The 16761-nt window shown below is 39.0% G+C and overlaps 1 protein-coding gene across 1 annotated transcript in view; it reads left to right on the top strand.

Moving 5' to 3' along the window:
* SMYD3 (SET and MYND domain containing 3) overlaps nucleotides 1-16761 on the top strand; it is an 822936-nt gene that overhangs the window by 345294 nt on the left and 460881 nt on the right. The gene's annotated exons all lie outside the window — the stretch shown is intronic.

Below are 16761 nucleotides of genomic sequence, written 5' to 3'. Positions count from 1 at the left end.
AAGAGAGTTTTTTTGCTATAGGGTACATGCGCTGACCAGAGACACAGAGACCTAGAGACGTAGTGGACCAGCAACGTATCTGTTATGCCATCTGCTGGTTCCACAAGGACTGTTGTTTTCAAGAACAACTTGCATTTCTAAGACTGTTCATGAACTTAATGTTCCACATGATGCTTTGATAAGAACTTATTTATTTGGCGGGGGGGAGGGTGTGTGTGCAAGGAAGAGTAGACGAGAATGGAGATACCTAGGTTTGATCCATGTAACTTTGATCCAAGACTTAAACTCTGTGAACTTCAATTTCGGCTCTACTAAAATAGTGCTAATACTCAGCTCACGAAGTTGTTTGGAGAACTGAATCAGACATAGGAAAAGCAAAATGCCACTGTAGTTTCTAGTGATTGGCTTTCATCTCCTGGGCACTCCTGTTCATGCCCTGTCAGTATCCAGGCCTTCCTCCTCTAGGAAAAGCATCCCTACATTTGCCTTCACTTTGAGTAACTTCTCCACCTTTGGATAAAGCCTTGATGAGATTGTTACTCAGGATCCTCTGATGAGTATACTACCCAAACCAGCCAGTCAGAGGTGCTCTTTCAGATTTAGCTGTATGATATGATATGTGTAGACACTGTCCTTACGAGATGTACTGTCTTGTAGTTTCTATTTATTGCCCTGCAACTGCCTTGGCATCTCCCTGCCTCACTGCTTTTTTGGTGACTTAAGAAAATTAGGGTGGTTAGGTTGCTTACTCTCAGTGTCCTGGCTAGGACACTTAATTGAGAATATTTCACAAGCATATACATTCATTTGTTTAATCCAGGATTTTTTATTTTTATTTTTGGAGAGGTTTTTGCTATAGGGCTCCAGAAAGATAGAGAGTGACAGAGAGAGACAGAAAGCGAGAAATCACCCCCCCCCCCCGGGGGGGGGATGGCCACACTGCAATCCCTTTTCCTCCATTCTCCTCTCGGGATCTTGGGCACACACACACCTGCCCGGCGTGATTTTAAGCCACCGGATCCGGGACTCAAACCACGATTGACTACATGGGAGTCCAGTGACATAGCCATTAAACTAACTGCTGGTCCCTAATCCAGGAAATATTTACTGATTACCCTTTTTACCTGCCATTTTATGCATCCAGTGCCAGGTGCCAGAGTGCACTCCAAGAGAAGAAAGGTCAGGTTTCCCGCTCCACTGCTCTCTATCCCATAGATTCACAGAGGACCTATGGTCCGAGTAGAGCCTGGTGCACAGTCCCAAACTAAACTTTGGGTATTTGGTAGAGTTACAATTAATTTAATTTTAAGAAAGTTGATTAAGAAATTTTAAGTTAAAAAAATTTTAATGTCCAGTAGTTAATGATAGTATTTTAAAAGAATAGCTAATTGCCCTCAGCCTTTTTATTTGTTTTTGTTTGTTTTACTTAATTTCATTTTTTTAATTTGTTTGGTTTGGCCAAGGAGAAAGTCTTAATAGCTTTATATTTAAAAATAGGTGACATTAGAAAATTCTGAGCTTTTGCTGAAAATTATGACCTCTGATTATGCATACTGGTAATTTATTTCTCTTTTTTATGTTGCTGTTATAGCATTCAAAGCGATAGACTAAGATCTAATAATTTAGAAGCGCCAGAGGCATTGTTGGACCAAGATGACAAGCCTTTAATGACTATCTTAGATGGTAAAAGCCACTGCTTTTGCTGCATGAATATTCATTTGAGAAGCATTCATTGGTAGGAAAGAAGTTGTAAATCTCATAACATATGAACTTTTTTAAAAATGAAAAACAAACTATACACTCTGACCATTTTTATTTTCATCAAATTCATGTGGCTGCTTTTTCTTATAGTAAACTTTGTTTGTGGAAAGAAAATAGTATTTCATTAGCTTTATCTGAATATTAAAAGTAAATCAGTGATGTTCTCATCATGTGAAATTGCTGACAGCTCCTAAAATCAGCCCTGCACTTTGCTCAGGGGCATTAATCACATTGCGGGTTGCATCTGTTCCTGGAAAAGAGAATCTGCCTTGACTGTGAATGGGGAGTCAGGTTGCCAAAGGCTTCCTCCCAGTGTTATTCAGAGTGACACATTGGCCTGTTCCTTACTAGGCAAGGCTACCTTGTGATAAGAAGCTTATGGCTGATTGGGTCTTGTCTTATTTTCTCTTGCTGGGAAAGGAAAACATAACCTGAATATAACTGAAGTCGGGGTGGGCTCACATTAGCTATATGCTGTGGATAGGGCCAGCACATAGCTAGTACAAAATTGGTTTAAACAGTGGAGCAGGACTCAAATCCAAGCAGCTTGATCCTAGCCCACACTACAAGTAATGTGTCAGACAAACGAATACTTTTCAAGCAAACCAGAAGTGGTATGTAGCTTCATTTACTGTTGGAAAGGTTGTATACATTTTCAAAGTAGATTTTTAATTTTAAAATTGGCTTAATGTGACAGCAAAAAGGCAAATATAATACAGAGAATTTCCCTATCTACCCTGTACTTAGTTTTCCTTATTCACTCCTTACATTAGTACGGTTCATTGTTACACTTAATGAACCAACACTGATAATACTGATACATGTTTATTGACTAAATTCCATAGTATATTCAGATCTCCTTAATTTGTACCTAATGTTCGTGCCAGGATCCCACATAGGATACCCATATTACCTTTAGTTATTTTGTTCCTTTAGGCTCCATTTGGCTGTGACAATTTCTTGGACTTTCATTGTTTTTGATGATCTTGAAAGTTTTGAGGTTACTGGTCATGTATTTTGTAGACTGTCCCTTAAGTGGGAAGAAAGTGACATTTTTTTTCATAATTAGAATAGAATTACAGATGTGGAGGAAGAAGACCACAGAGGTGAAATGCCGTTTTCATACATCTTATCAAGGACATACCCTATCAATAGGACTTTTTTTTGGGGGGGAGGGGAGATGTTTTTGCTATAGGGCGCGTGCGCTTGCCAGAAAGACAGAGGGAGACAGAGAGACAGAAAGTTAGAAGTCACACCCCAGGGGGGGTGGCCACGCTGCAATCCCTTCTCCTCCATTCTCCTCTCTGGGTCTTGGGCACGCATGTACACGAACCTGGCCTGAGTTTAAACCACCAGGTCCGGGACTCGAACCTTGGTTGACTACATGGTAGTCCAGCGACATAGCCATTATGCTAACTGCTGATCCCTCAACAGGACTTCTTATTCATGTTGGTCTTGCCTGAGGTCGTGCTTGTCAGGTTTCTTCTCTGCAGAGTTACTATTTTTTCTTTCTATAGTATATTGTTTGAAAGGAAGTCACTATGCACAATTCACACATCAGGAATGGGTAGTCATATTCCACTTCTTTGAAAGAGGAATATTTACATAAATTATTTGAAAGTTTTTTTCTTTTTTTTACTTGCTAGAGGATGTGAATACTTGCTAGAGAGAGACAGAGATAGAGAAGGAGAAACGAAGAGGGAGGAAGAAATCCCCTCCCCCAAGGGGCGTGGTCACACTGTGATCCCATCTGCTCTATTTCTCCATCCCATAGGAATTTGGGGCACAGACACACACTTGCTTGGTGTGTTTTTCAAGCCACCAGGGGTGGGATTTGAACCACAGTCAGCCATGTGGGGATCGGGTCCCACTAGTTCACGGGACCAGACCTTGGAATTCTTCTGAATAGGGGATTTGTCTCTTACTTATTATTTATACCAGTGAACACTCATGGATATTTATTTTATACTCTGAGTTATAATCTAATACTGTTTTATTTATGTTGTTGCTCAAATTGTTGTAGTTTTAGCTACTGGGAATTCTTTCAGTTGACTCCCATGTTCCTTCTTCATAGTCTAATCATTGTGAAGGTTCCCCCCCTCCCTCAGGTACCTTTTGACTTTTTGGCACTACTACGGGATGCTGCAGGCTTATTTTTTAATGTGTTTTCCTTTGGGAAAGTAATATTCCATTGTAGCTACAGTCAAGCATTGCCCAAAATTACATTTAAAAAGAAAACATACTTGATAAGAATTTGCATTCATGTCTTAGAGTTCTATCATTGTCTCAGTAAATTTGACTTTATCATTGCTCAAGATCTTTTGTAATAATTTCACATATAGCAGTGGATTCTCTGGGTAATGATTGTGAAAAGTGCCTTTTGTGAGTTGTTTCTTTTTTTTTTTGCCATAGGTTGTGTGCACTTGTAGGAAAGAGAGAAATCACCCCTCCATAGGGGATGGCTTGTGCAATCCCTTCTCTGTTCTTCTTTTGGGATTTTGGCCTCACACACACATGCACCCGGTATGTTTATCAGGTCACCAGGTCTGAGATTGAAACCCGGGAGTCAGCCATGTGGGATCTAGCACCTTAATCGCCACACCCCCTGAGGGCGCGTTTAGTGCTTTTTTTTTTTTTTTTAAACGGTGGACTTTCCCTTTATTTAATTTGGATTGCTTTTTGCGGGACATTTACTATCTAAAATACATAATGAAGAAAAGACAGAATGCAGTATTTGTGCCCAGGAGTGTTTTTCAAAATAGTTAATTACCAGCACAGTATAAGCATTGATCAGTCAGTACAGAATATTTAGAAACAAACAGGAGACTGTATAAAGTGTGTTCTGGATAGACCTCACTCCTGCCCAGGCCTAAAGAACTGGCAGAGATCTGAGAACTATTGGCTTATAAATAATATGAAATAAAATCTTTTAAATGTCACGTTTCAGTGATATTTCTGCAAGGAGAGGTTTTTTTATGTTTTGTTTTTGTTTTTTTTTGTTTTTTTTTTAAATAAAGAAATGATGGTAAAATTTATTTTCATTAGCTTTAAGACAGAGCCATCTTCTCTATGGTAAAACATTATTCTGAGAAAACCCTCTTCATTCTACAGGTAAAAGGCAGCCTGTTATCACAGGCAGCCAACCACGGTAACAGTTGATCTGAAGAAAGACTCTGAGTTCTTTTGGTTAGAAATTCTGATCATCAGAGTTTTCATAAAGCTTCCCAATCCGCAGGAACCAGCAGTTAGTGTAATGACTATGCTGCTGGACTCCCATGTAGTCGACCGTGGTTCGCGTCCCAGACCCGGTGGCTTAAAACTCACGCTGGGCGCGTGTGTGTGCATGCCCAAGATCCCGAGAGAAGAATGGAGGAGAAGGGATTATAGCGTGACCACCCCCCTGGGGGGTGATTTCTCGCTTTCTGTCTCTAATGTCTGTCTCTGTCTGTCGGGCGAGCGCACACGCCCTATAGCGAAAATCTCTCCAAAAAAAGCTTCCCGATCTGCCGTTGAGCTACATGGAAGAACCTTTCACCCATTGTAATGATAAGGCATGTGATGCCATGTAACAGTGACCTGAAAGGTAATATCTGGATGAGAGGTATTTGTTGGAATAGGGAAAGTCTGAACCAGAAAAGATAAAATTTAGAAGAAAGGGGAACTGCTATAATAGTTTGTGTGTGAAGATATGTGTGTGTTTTAACTTTAGTAATAGGTCTTGCAGTCTGAGAATTCCTGGGTCATTTCAGGTTTTCGAGGGTAGGATGTGACTATGCCTGTGCAACTGGCAGAATGATGTAGTACTACCTTGTAGGCCACTAGAATAGAGTTCAAATGTGCTTAAGCATTTATGAAAATTCACTTACTGTCACAGAGACCCAGTGCCACAATAGTGGTATCAGATTTTTAAGGAAATCTAATCAAATTAAACTCTTTTTTTCTCAATAATTGCTCTTTTTGTTTGCTAATGAAATTACACGTAAAATTTTTTTCTTTTTACATTCTTTTTTTCAGACCATTAGGCTATTAGTGACTTTACAGCACACAAATTTTTTGAATCTCCTCAGGTGAAGCAAAACCTCAGTAGCATAAACTTAGTTCTCTTACCATCCTGGGAGTCACACTTCATATGAGCCAGTAATTTTCCAGCAAACTATTTATGTAAGCATTCATTCAACCGTTTGATGACTTTTTGATTCAAATCTTTGCCAGATATTCAGGAGAAGTTCCAATGCAGTAAAAGACCGGAGCTCTCCGTAGCTGGGGATATTCTAGGAAATTGTAGTGGTGAAAAACTACTGCAGTTAGTTCCATGGTAGCTGCAAAAGACCTCATACGGAAGGCTACAGGACTCTCAGTACAGCTTTCGCAAAAGAGAATTGGTCTTATACCAGAGGTACCAAATATAACTCTACAGATGTTTTTGCAGAAAATCTTTCAGAAGGATTAAAGCTCTTAGATTGTGGTTATCAAATAGAACTTACTGAGATGACGGAAATGTTCTCTGTCCTGTGCAGTGTGGTTCTCACTAGTCACATCTATTGAGCACTTAGAATGTGGTCAGTGAGACTAATTTAATTTTAAATTTAATTAATTTAATTTTAAATTTAAATAGCTACATGTGTCTAGTGGCTCCCTTTTGGATGCTTGGCTCTCAATGTCTATGATTGTCATACTCATGATATCTGTGAAAAACTAGCTTAGTAGCTAAACAATGTTTCTTTTTCATTTAAGGAAGTGTGTAGACTCCCATGGTATTTCCTCTAAATGACAGCCCAGAAGTAACTCAGTCTTTTGTTTCAACCTTCCCAATATAGCACTATTGTAAATAAACCTCTTACATTTTATGATAAAATCAGAAATCCATAGAGCTATGGAGCTATAGAGAAGTATGTGAAAACAGCATACTTTTCTTTATCAGACACTTTCCAAAATGAAAGAGAATATGGGTGATAAATTGGTGCCCATTTTGTTCCTCAGCACAGCATTAAGTGAACAGGATTCAGGATGCTTTGGAACTTTTGCTATTTTGGTGCATTTTTCTTCCTCTAACGGGAAAGTGCAAAAGAGGGCATAGATACAGAAAGGAAAGGAAAGGCGGTGTAGAATTAATTGACAAAGGAAAAAAGGGGGAAGTATTTGCAGAGCCAACTAAGCTGTCTGCAGCTTGGAAGAACTGATTATGGATTTGTTAGGAAATTTGTTGCTGGCTGGCTCCTTCCAGAGACCATCTCTGAACAGGTATGGGAAAACCACTAGGACTGTGTTTAATGAAGTCGTAGTGCCCCTTCTTCCTTATTGTTGACTATGATCCAGCTAACCTGGATTTGATATATAATGTGCAAAAGACGGAACCAGCAGTTAGCGTAATGGCTATGTCGCTAGATTCCCACGTAGTCGACCGTGGTTCGCGTCCCGGACCCAGTGGCTTAAAACTCACGCCGGGCGCGTGTGCGTGCGTGCCCAAGATCCCGAGAGGAGAATGGAGGAGAAGGGATTGCGGCGTGACCATCCCTCCTGGGGGGTGATTTCTCACTTTCTGTCTCTATGTCTCTCTCTGTCTGTCTGGTGAGCGCACATGCCCTATAGCGAAAAACCTCTCCAAAAAAAAAAAAAAAAAGTGCAAAAGAAGCCCGGAATTAAGTGTGCAGGGGACAGTGTGGTAAAGGTGGATGGAGTGCATGGGTTGGCTTTGGTGTCTAGGCCAAACCACAAGGCATCTGCTGAGGCTGCTCTTTCTTCTTTGCCCTGGCACGTAGTTTAGTGCATTGCATAGTCTAGGGTTTTACCTGAAGGACATGTTAAAAAAAAATCTTACAAATATACATGTTCTGAAGATATATAAGTATATTCCAATTTTGGGCTCCAGCCTTCCCAGTATAGCACCATTGTAAATATACCTAATTGGTTATTTAAATATTTCCAGAGTGTTTTCATTGAACTATTCCTGTTCTTTTCAGATCTTACTGGTTCTTGTTTTATTTTTATTTTTATTTTTTTGTTCTTCCTTCATATAGAGTGCGTGAGATAAAGATTGAAAGTGAGAGAAAGAGATGAGCACTCTTCCTAGGGTCTGATCACGTAACAATATCCTTCCTTCAATCTGTAGCCATAGTATTCTTCCTTTGGTTGTGTGCATGCCCGGTGAGTTTCAGGCCAGGGATTTGAACTACAGTTGCCATGTGGGATCCCGCTTCTCTTGAGCAGTGCTTTAAGAACCATGCCACAGAGCTGTCCTGATCTTACCATTAGTTTTTTTTGGAAAGTCATGATACATTTTTGCATAGAAAAACAGAAAAAAAGTCATGACTTTCCTCACAACCTAATATATCTTAAATGTTGACTTATTCTTCAAATCTCTTCTTCGTTATTTTTCTAACATATTTTTTCAGATATGCATATTCCTACCAATGAAATTTTCAGGTTGTTTCTAATTTGACCAAAGCTATAATACTGTTTATTTAACTGGAGGTAATTAATGATATTTAAAGAGAAGTATAAGCTAAGCACATTTCTAATGAGGAATATTTTTGTTTGTTTTAAGATGTGTTATTGGGCTTACCTGGAATGTAGAATGAAAAGCAATCTTAATATTATAACTCAGGTTTCTTAATGTATTTTGTTTTTAATTTGGTTCTACTTAAAATTCCTTAGAGACTTCCTATAATTATTACATTATGAGACTTCATTATCAGTTGAAATGCATCCTTTGTAACCACATTCTTTTTCTTTGACTTCACACTTTACTTTTTTTTTGGAGAGGTTTTTGCCACAGGGCGTTTGCACTCTTAAGAAAGAGAGAGACAGAGAGACAGAAAGTGAGAAATCACCCCTCCCCCCCAGGGGGGATGGCCACACCGCAATCCCTTCTCCTTTATTCTCCTCTCGGGATCTTGGGCACGCGCACACATGCGCCCAGCATGAGTTTAAGCCGCTGGGTCCAGGACTCAAACCACGGTCAACTACATGGGAGTCCAGCGACATAGCAATTATGCTAACTGCTGGTCCCACATTTTACCTTTTTGAAAGCAGTGAATGCATTATGCTTTCCAAGTAAATGTAAAGCTCTCAGTAAGACTTACTTTTCATCTTTTCCCCAGAGAGAGCTAGTCTCAAATTCACTCTTTAATTTAATAACCCATTGAATGAATTTAGCATATTTGCTCTTTTAAAGAATATTTAATGGTTGTTCATTTGACTTTGTTTACTGCAACCCTTTCAAAGTTACAATGAAATAATAGTGCACTTTAACACTGATGGGTGCCATATTTTGAATTACATTTTATTTTTGTAGCAACATTTACTTAAAGAAAAATTATTAACTGTGAATCTGGGCTTTAAGAAAAAAATCACATATAGCTTCATCTGTATCCAATGATGTGTAAACGGAAGTCTTTTAAATCATCAAACAAAGCCAATAGATGGTGTGGAGAGTGAAGCAACTGGATCCCACAAGGCTCACTGCACAGTTCGAGTCCCAGACCAATTGGTTTGAAAAACACAGCAGGCAGGTGTGTGTGCATGCCCAAAATCTCAAGAGGAGAATGGAGCAAAAGGGATTGCAGCATAGCATCCCCCCAGGGGGTGATTTCTCATCCCCTATCACTCTCCAACATGTGCATACACCACACCCTATACCAAAAACTAAAAACAAAAATTTAAAAATTTCAAACAGGAGCCAGCAGGTAGCATGGTGGTGGTGGTTGGGGGCACTGGACTCCAGCATAGCCAACCATGGTTCGAGTCCCAGGCCTGACAGCTTGCTTTCTCACTTTTCCTCTCTCTCTCTCTCTGTCTGTCTTTCACTGTCTCTGGTCAAATAAAAAATAATAATGATAATGGGGCCAGCAGATGGTGTAATGGTTATGTCACTGGACTCCCATATAACCAACCGTGGTTTGAGTCTTGGACCCAGCAGCTTGAAATTCATACCAGGTGTGTGTCCATGCATATTCAAAATCCCAAGAGGAGGGAACAGCGTTGGCATAATGGCTATGTTGCTGGACTCCCATGTAGTCGACCATGGTTTGAGTCCTGGACCTGGTGGCTTAAACTCACACTGGGCCTGTGTGCGTGTGTGCCCAATATTCCAAGAGGAGAATGGAGGAGAAGGGATTGCAGTGCGGCCATCATTCTGGGTGTGGGGGGATGATTTTTCACTTTCTGTCTCTCTGCCTTTCTTAGTAGCATCTTCTAAAAAAAAAAAAAAAAAAAAAAAAAAAAAAAAAAAAAAATCCCGGGAATGGAGAAGGGATAATGGCATGGCCTTTCCTCTGTAGGGTGATTTCTTGCTTTCTTTCTGTCTCTATTTCTCTAGTGAGCACACTCACCATATAGCAAAAATCTCTCTTATGAAATAAATAACAATAATAACAAATAAAATTAAATAAATAATTCTTTAAACAACTTCAAACAAATGTAGTGTTCTAAATTTTCCTACAATATTTTACTTTTAGTGCTTTAAGGTTGCAGATTCCTTTCATATCTGTTTTGGCAGTGGTTCTCAAACTTCAGAATTGAAGATGCTGGAGTTTCTGATTTAGTAGGTCTGGGTGGGATTTGAAACCACATTTTGAATAAATTTCAGGCTTGCCGGTGCTTCTGATATGAGGCCACATTGCAAGAACAACTGTGTTATCATATCTGAGTTGCACAAGAGTTTTTGTGCAAATACAGATGAGGGAAATGAGGCTAAAAGAAATTTGTGATTTTTTCTACTGGCACATAATAAATTAATGGTTGAACAGATACCAGAACCTATGAAGACTTTTTTGCTTTTCTTTTTAGTTGCCAAAATCATCTCTTTATTTCAAATATGTTTTATATTTTTGTATCATCTTTTTTTTGTTGTTTTTTTTTTTTTCTTTTCAATTTGCTAGGTGGTGTGTGCACTTGCCAGAGAGATGCACAGAAAGGCAGAAGGAGAGAGCATCCTTCGATGGGCATGGTCATGCCACAATCTCTTCCCCCCCATCTTCATTCCATTTGGATTTGGGGTACACTTGCACACATGCCCTGTATGTTTCTCAGGCTTCTGGGCTGGTACTCAGACCGTGCCATTGGCCATGTGGGATCTGATTCCCTAATCACCAGGCTGTGGGGCTGGCCCCTTTGTCTCATTGTTTTCAGAGCTATTATATACTTAGATATATAGCTCGTAGTGCTAGTCATATTTGTTCATAATATATGTTTGAAAATGTTTTCTATTTCAGATTTTTGTGCCTACACATATTCTAAAAATACATTGTCCTTCTGTAGAAACAAAAAACTAATATAATTTGTTGAGGCCACTCCAGATTAATCAGGAGGGAAAATGTTGATTTCTTCACCCACTATTCTGTGCTCTGTCATTTTTTTTCATGTTAACATGTGATGGGTCTAGTCAGGATCATTATTTGTGGATCCAGCAAATGAAGATGGATCATGAATGCTTTCGAGACAGAGAGTCTGAACGCTGTCTCACCAGACCATGGCAGAAGGGCCCTGTACTTATTTCAAGGATATTATCTTTTCCTGCTTCCATGGAAACTGATGATTTGTCTTGCTGTAGTTGGTACCAAACCACTTAAACGCTTGTGTGAAAAATAGTGACATGTATGTATTCTTTTTCCATCTTCCTCACAGTTTCTCTCTGAACTAGTTCAGAGTATGTAGGCTGTGTGGAATATCTCACACCCAGTGTCAGCCACTATTTCAGAATTTACCTACTGAACTAGCATTGCGTGGTGGTGATCTTTGCTAACTATTATAAACAAACATTGCTGCACTTTTCTGATACCATCTTTCTGTTTTCTAGCACCCAATTTTTACTTTTTCTTGCTTTCTTCTTCCGTTCTACATTGACCTTGGTCTTTTGAAATGCCTTAATCCAAAAAAACACACAGTGAGAAAAAAATAATAGGAGGAGAACAAGTTGCAAATCTTAACTTGACTCTCTTGTATTATTCTTTACTACTTTTTGTTCTTGGCCTTTTTCTTTCTTTCTTTTTGGGGGGGGGGGTAGCAAAGAAAGACATGATCTATTTTTCCAATCTTCTTGGTGGTTACTTTAAATCCGTGTGCTACTTTTCTCTTCCCATGCTTTTTAAAGTTGTATAAAGGTCTCACTATATGTTAGGATCCGTGTGTGGTGCTTTATATGCACCCTTTTCAAAATCCTTTTCCGCCTTCCGAGATTTTACTTTGAGGAAATAGATTTGGAGGTTATGTAACTTGGCCAGCGTCTCACTCTTAGCGATGGAACTGAGACTTAAATACTTGTCTTGCAGCTTTACACATTAAAGGATTAGTCTGTATTTCTTCTCCTTTGAAATCATTACTCAGATGAGAGTAGTCTTTAATGATCTAGATTTCTTGAAATAAATTAGACTCTACAAAAAACAAAATCCTGACTGGTTTAAAATTGGACTCTATGTTGCCCCTTGTTTGTCACCTTGTTGGTTCCTTTAAGAGATTTTTTTTTTAAGAGAAGAATTAATGTTGTTGGAGATATAAACCTCCCCTAAGCCCATGCAACTTAAGTATCTTGCCTTTGCTCTACTGTAGAGTTTTTATTTCAGTCGTTTGTTCTTTAAAAGCATCATGTGATGGAGTTTCAATTTGTCATGAAACAAAATGCTATCTGATGCATACACTAATAAACAGCAGGCCTGCTCTTTCTTTATTTTGCATTTTGAGTTGTCTGACAGCTTTCAGAAAAAGACAACCACTTAAGTGACTAACATGAACCATTTGTAGGGAGGTAGTTGACAATATCTATCAGAGTCTATCCATTTGAAATCACTCTCTTAGCCTCTCCTGTGTCTTTTAAACACTTTCTTCTGTCCTGGAATATATTTTTTTTAGGTGTAGTTCTTTTTTTTTTGGAGAGATTTTCGCTATAGGGCACGTGAGCTCGCCAGACAGACAGTGAGAGACATAGAGACAGAAAGCAAGAAATCACCCCCCAGGGGGGATGGTCACGCCGCAATCCCTTCTCCTCCATTCTCCTCACGGGATTTTGGGCACACACGCACATGCGCCTGGCGTGAGTTTTAAGCCACCGGGTCCAGGACGCAAACCATGGTTGACTACGTGGGAGTCCAGCGACATAGCCATTACGCTAACTGCTGGTTCCCTGTAGTTCTTTATATATGAGTATGTATTTATTTTTTAGAGAGAGATTTTTGCTATAGGGTGCATGTGCTCGCCAGAGAGAGGCAGAGACAGAAAGCAAGAAGTCACCCCCACAGGGAGGATAGCCACACTATAATCCCATCCACTCCGTTCTCTTCTTGGAATTTTGGGCACGCACATGTGCCTGGAGTGAGTTTTAAGCTGCTGAGTCTGGGACTTGAACCTTGGTCAACTTTGTGGGAGCCCAGTGATGAAACCATTATGTCATCTGCTGGTCCCATAAGCATGTATTTCAATAACAATTTTAATATAGTATTTCAATGTAGAATCTGGGATTAGTGAATATTATTAATGATAGCTACATACCTAAACCAAACCTATGTTCAGTCACTCAGTCAGTCATTGTTCCACTACAGAATAGCTGTTATTGATGCTTAGGTATTTTTCCTTACTAGCTGAGTAGCCTTGAAAAAAAACCTTTCACTCATTTGAGCCCTCGCTTTCTTATCTATAAAAAAGATGATAATAATATTTCTCCAGAAATTCCCAAGAGTTGGGTGAAGTAGTGTACATTGTACCAAAAAAAAAAAAAAAAAAAAAAGCCACTGTGTAGTGGGGTAGGAATGAAGCCATGACAGTGAGGTATCTCTCTCCTCAATTGCTTAAAAGGAAGTTTGTGTCCTGCAAGAATAATTGAAAAATCAAAATCCAGTTGCTAAAGTAGCATAGAGTCCGTTAAATAAACATATTATAGGGAGGTCTATAATAGATATAGATAATAGATATAAATAGATTTCTTTAAAAAGAATGTCAGCCAGAAATATTAATAACCTGTGGTACTTTTTATAAAAGCAAAGTCAGGGCCAGCAGGTGGCATGGTAGTTTTGATGACTGGATCCCACATGGCCAATTGCATGTTCAGGCCCTGAACCCAAAGGCTTGGAAACCACACTGGACACATGTGTGTGAGTGCCCCAAATCCTGAGAGAATGGAGAAGGGATTACAGTGTGGTCATCTCCCTCTCTCATTCTAATTTAGCAAATTAAAATTTAAAAAAATAAAGAAAGAAAAAGAAAAAAAGGCATCATTATTCAAAGATTCTGTTTGGGATGATGAGAAAGTTTTGGAAATAGTGGTAATGACTGTATAACATCTTGAACTTAATAATGCCACTAAGCTGTACACTTAAATGGCCTAGCCATGAGAGTGCATGTTGACTGATGCTGCTCTTTGGCAGGCTGAGGCCACTTGGGAGGCTCAGGTTCAATTTCTAGCCTACTATAAAAAACTGAGCCAAGTTGTATGCACTTGCAGTCCCAGGTACTCAGGAGATTGAGACAAGAGGAACATCAGCTCACTGTCAGTGTGGACAACATAGCGAGATGAAAGAGCATGTCTAGCACATGGGGGCAAGTGCCTGTAGTCCCAGCTACTTGGAAGGCTGAGGCAGGAGGGTTGTGACATAATAAGACTGTCTTTAAAAAAAGAATGGTTAAAATGTAAAAATTTTGTTTTGTGAAAAATGTAAATAAAATAAAATAAAACAAGGTCAAAGTCAGTGAAGTGAATGTTTGCAGTGCTCCTTTGGGCATTATCTAGGCCATGGGAAGCTGGAACTAGGACTGTATCAAACACATCCAGTGACAAGGATGAATGGAATCCAATCCAGAGATGATAAACTTCACACGGCTAGGAATCTGATTTCTCATTTTCATGACTGTATTTCTAGCCCTAGACCTGGACTTGTTGAATGAAAAATAACTCGATGTTACTCAATATTTTATGTATGCAGCTCATGGTTCTTGATGTCATGCCAGACAAACAATATTCTGATTATAATTTGGCTTCCTATGCAGGGAGAGAGCATACTGGTCAGAGGATGACTATCTGATCTTTTCACTCATTGGCTTGTCATTGTAAATTCATATTTATTATACATTCTTAAAAATACCCATATAAGTTAAAGGCGTACAAATTTACAATGTCTATGACAACAGATACTTTTTACTATAGCCAGTCTTAGTACTCGCAAGGAATGTGAGCCACAAAGACTATATATTTATTCATTTTGTTTTGGTACTACAATGAAGAAAAGCTATTCTAACAAGAACTTCCTAGAAATACTTCCATCAGTAGGTACTCATGAAATCAATGCTTAATTGAATTTTTTTCTTCATTTTTTTCACTTGTAGTTTGGAGTCTCATTATCTCCAAGGAATGGATTCCATTACTATGGGGGGGGGTGGTTTTTGTTGCTTGTTTTAATTCATAATTTTCCATACAAACCATGAGTGTAAGCATGTTTATTATAAGAAAGATGAACAATAACTTAATGTGCCCTTTAAGGGCTGCAGTCTTGCTTAAGTGTGAACTAAATCTGGAAACATTTTAATTAAAACATTTAAAAGTTTTATAGTTCAGAGTTTCAGGATGTGCTTTTTGTTGTTGTTGTTTTGTGTCACAGTGGAACTATTGAAAAAATCCCTTTGGTTCCTTTTTTTACTGTTGTGTTATCTGAATGTTTTCTGTTATGACCCTCTGAAGCATTTTAAGAAAAAAAATTGTCTCAAATGAAACAAAAAATTTATTCCTTACTTCTCAGTCTCTGCATGTCTGTGTTTTGTGTTTCTTTGTCTAGATACAAAACATAAGAACAATAGACGTTTCTTCTTCTCAGTCCAGTGTTCTTTCAGTTATACAGGTTGAGCATCCGTAATCCAAACAAATGCAATCCAAGATGCTCCAAAATCCAAAACTTTTTGCCAATATGACACCGTAAGTGGGAAATTCCATACCTGGCCTCATGTGCCATTGTTAAAAGGCATCAATACAAAAATAGTATATAAAATTGTCTTCAGAGTACATGTATAAGGTAAGATATATGTGACACATAAGTGAATTTTATATTTAGACATGGGTTCGAGTCCCAAGATACCTCATTATGGGTATGCAGATATTCCAAAGTCAGGGGAAAAAAAAAATTCAGAACACTTATGGTCCTAAGCATTTCAGATGAGAGAAATTCTATCTGTATTCTATTGTCCCTTAGAGTTCCTTTTGAAATTTTCATTTATTTATTTATTTATAGAGAAATTTTTGCTGTAGGGTGTGTGCGCTCGTCAGACAGAGTGCGAGAGGGAGACAGGGAGTGTGAGAAATCACTCCCTGGGAGGGGAGGAGTTGGCCACATTGCAATCCCTCTCCTCCACTCTCCTCTTGGGCTTTAGGGGACGCATGTACATGCTCCCAGTGTAAGTTTGAAGCTGCCGGGTCTAGGACTCGAACCGCGGTTGGCCTTGTGGGAGTCCAGTGATATAAATAGTATGCCATCTCTAGTCTCCCTCAGAGTGCTTTTGAATCCTCATTTTATACCTTTTCTACTCTCTATTCATTCTGTTTTTCCTTAAATGCCAGTCTTGTGCCTGGAGCTGTGGAACTGGGATCACAGTTGATCTTGACCGACATGTCACCTAGCACATTATACCTATTTAGCACATTATACCTATTTCATATGTTTGTATAGCAGACCATTCTATCTTTCATTATTTTACTTTTTTTTTAATGATAGAAAATGTGTGTATCCACATGAAAAAAGAGAGAGAGAGAAAGCACCAGGTCTTGTCACACTGCGATCTCTTTCTTCAGTTCTCTAGCTCCTCAGGATCCCTGGAGCCCTTGAGTGTAACTGTGTGTTTCTAGGCCAGCCTAGGGTTTTGGGACTGCAGTTGCCTTTGTGACTTGCAGTCTTTTAGGGTCCGTAGCAGCTGGGCCCTCATTTTACATTTTATCCCTTTAGTCATGGTGAAAAATTGTTCTTTTAGACATGTTATGCATAGACTTTAAGGGGCTTTAGAGACATTCTCTTGTGAGGTAAATAGGCTATG

Source organism: Tupaia chinensis, unplaced genomic scaffold (assembly GCF_000334495.1).
Source record: "Tupaia chinensis unplaced genomic scaffold, TupChi_1.0 Scaffold000532_1, whole genome shotgun sequence".
Taxonomy (NCBI): domain Eukaryota; kingdom Metazoa; phylum Chordata; class Mammalia; order Scandentia; family Tupaiidae; genus Tupaia; species Tupaia belangeri.
Note: the sequence above shows the minus strand (reverse complement) of the source record. Positions and strands in the feature narration are given on the sequence as shown.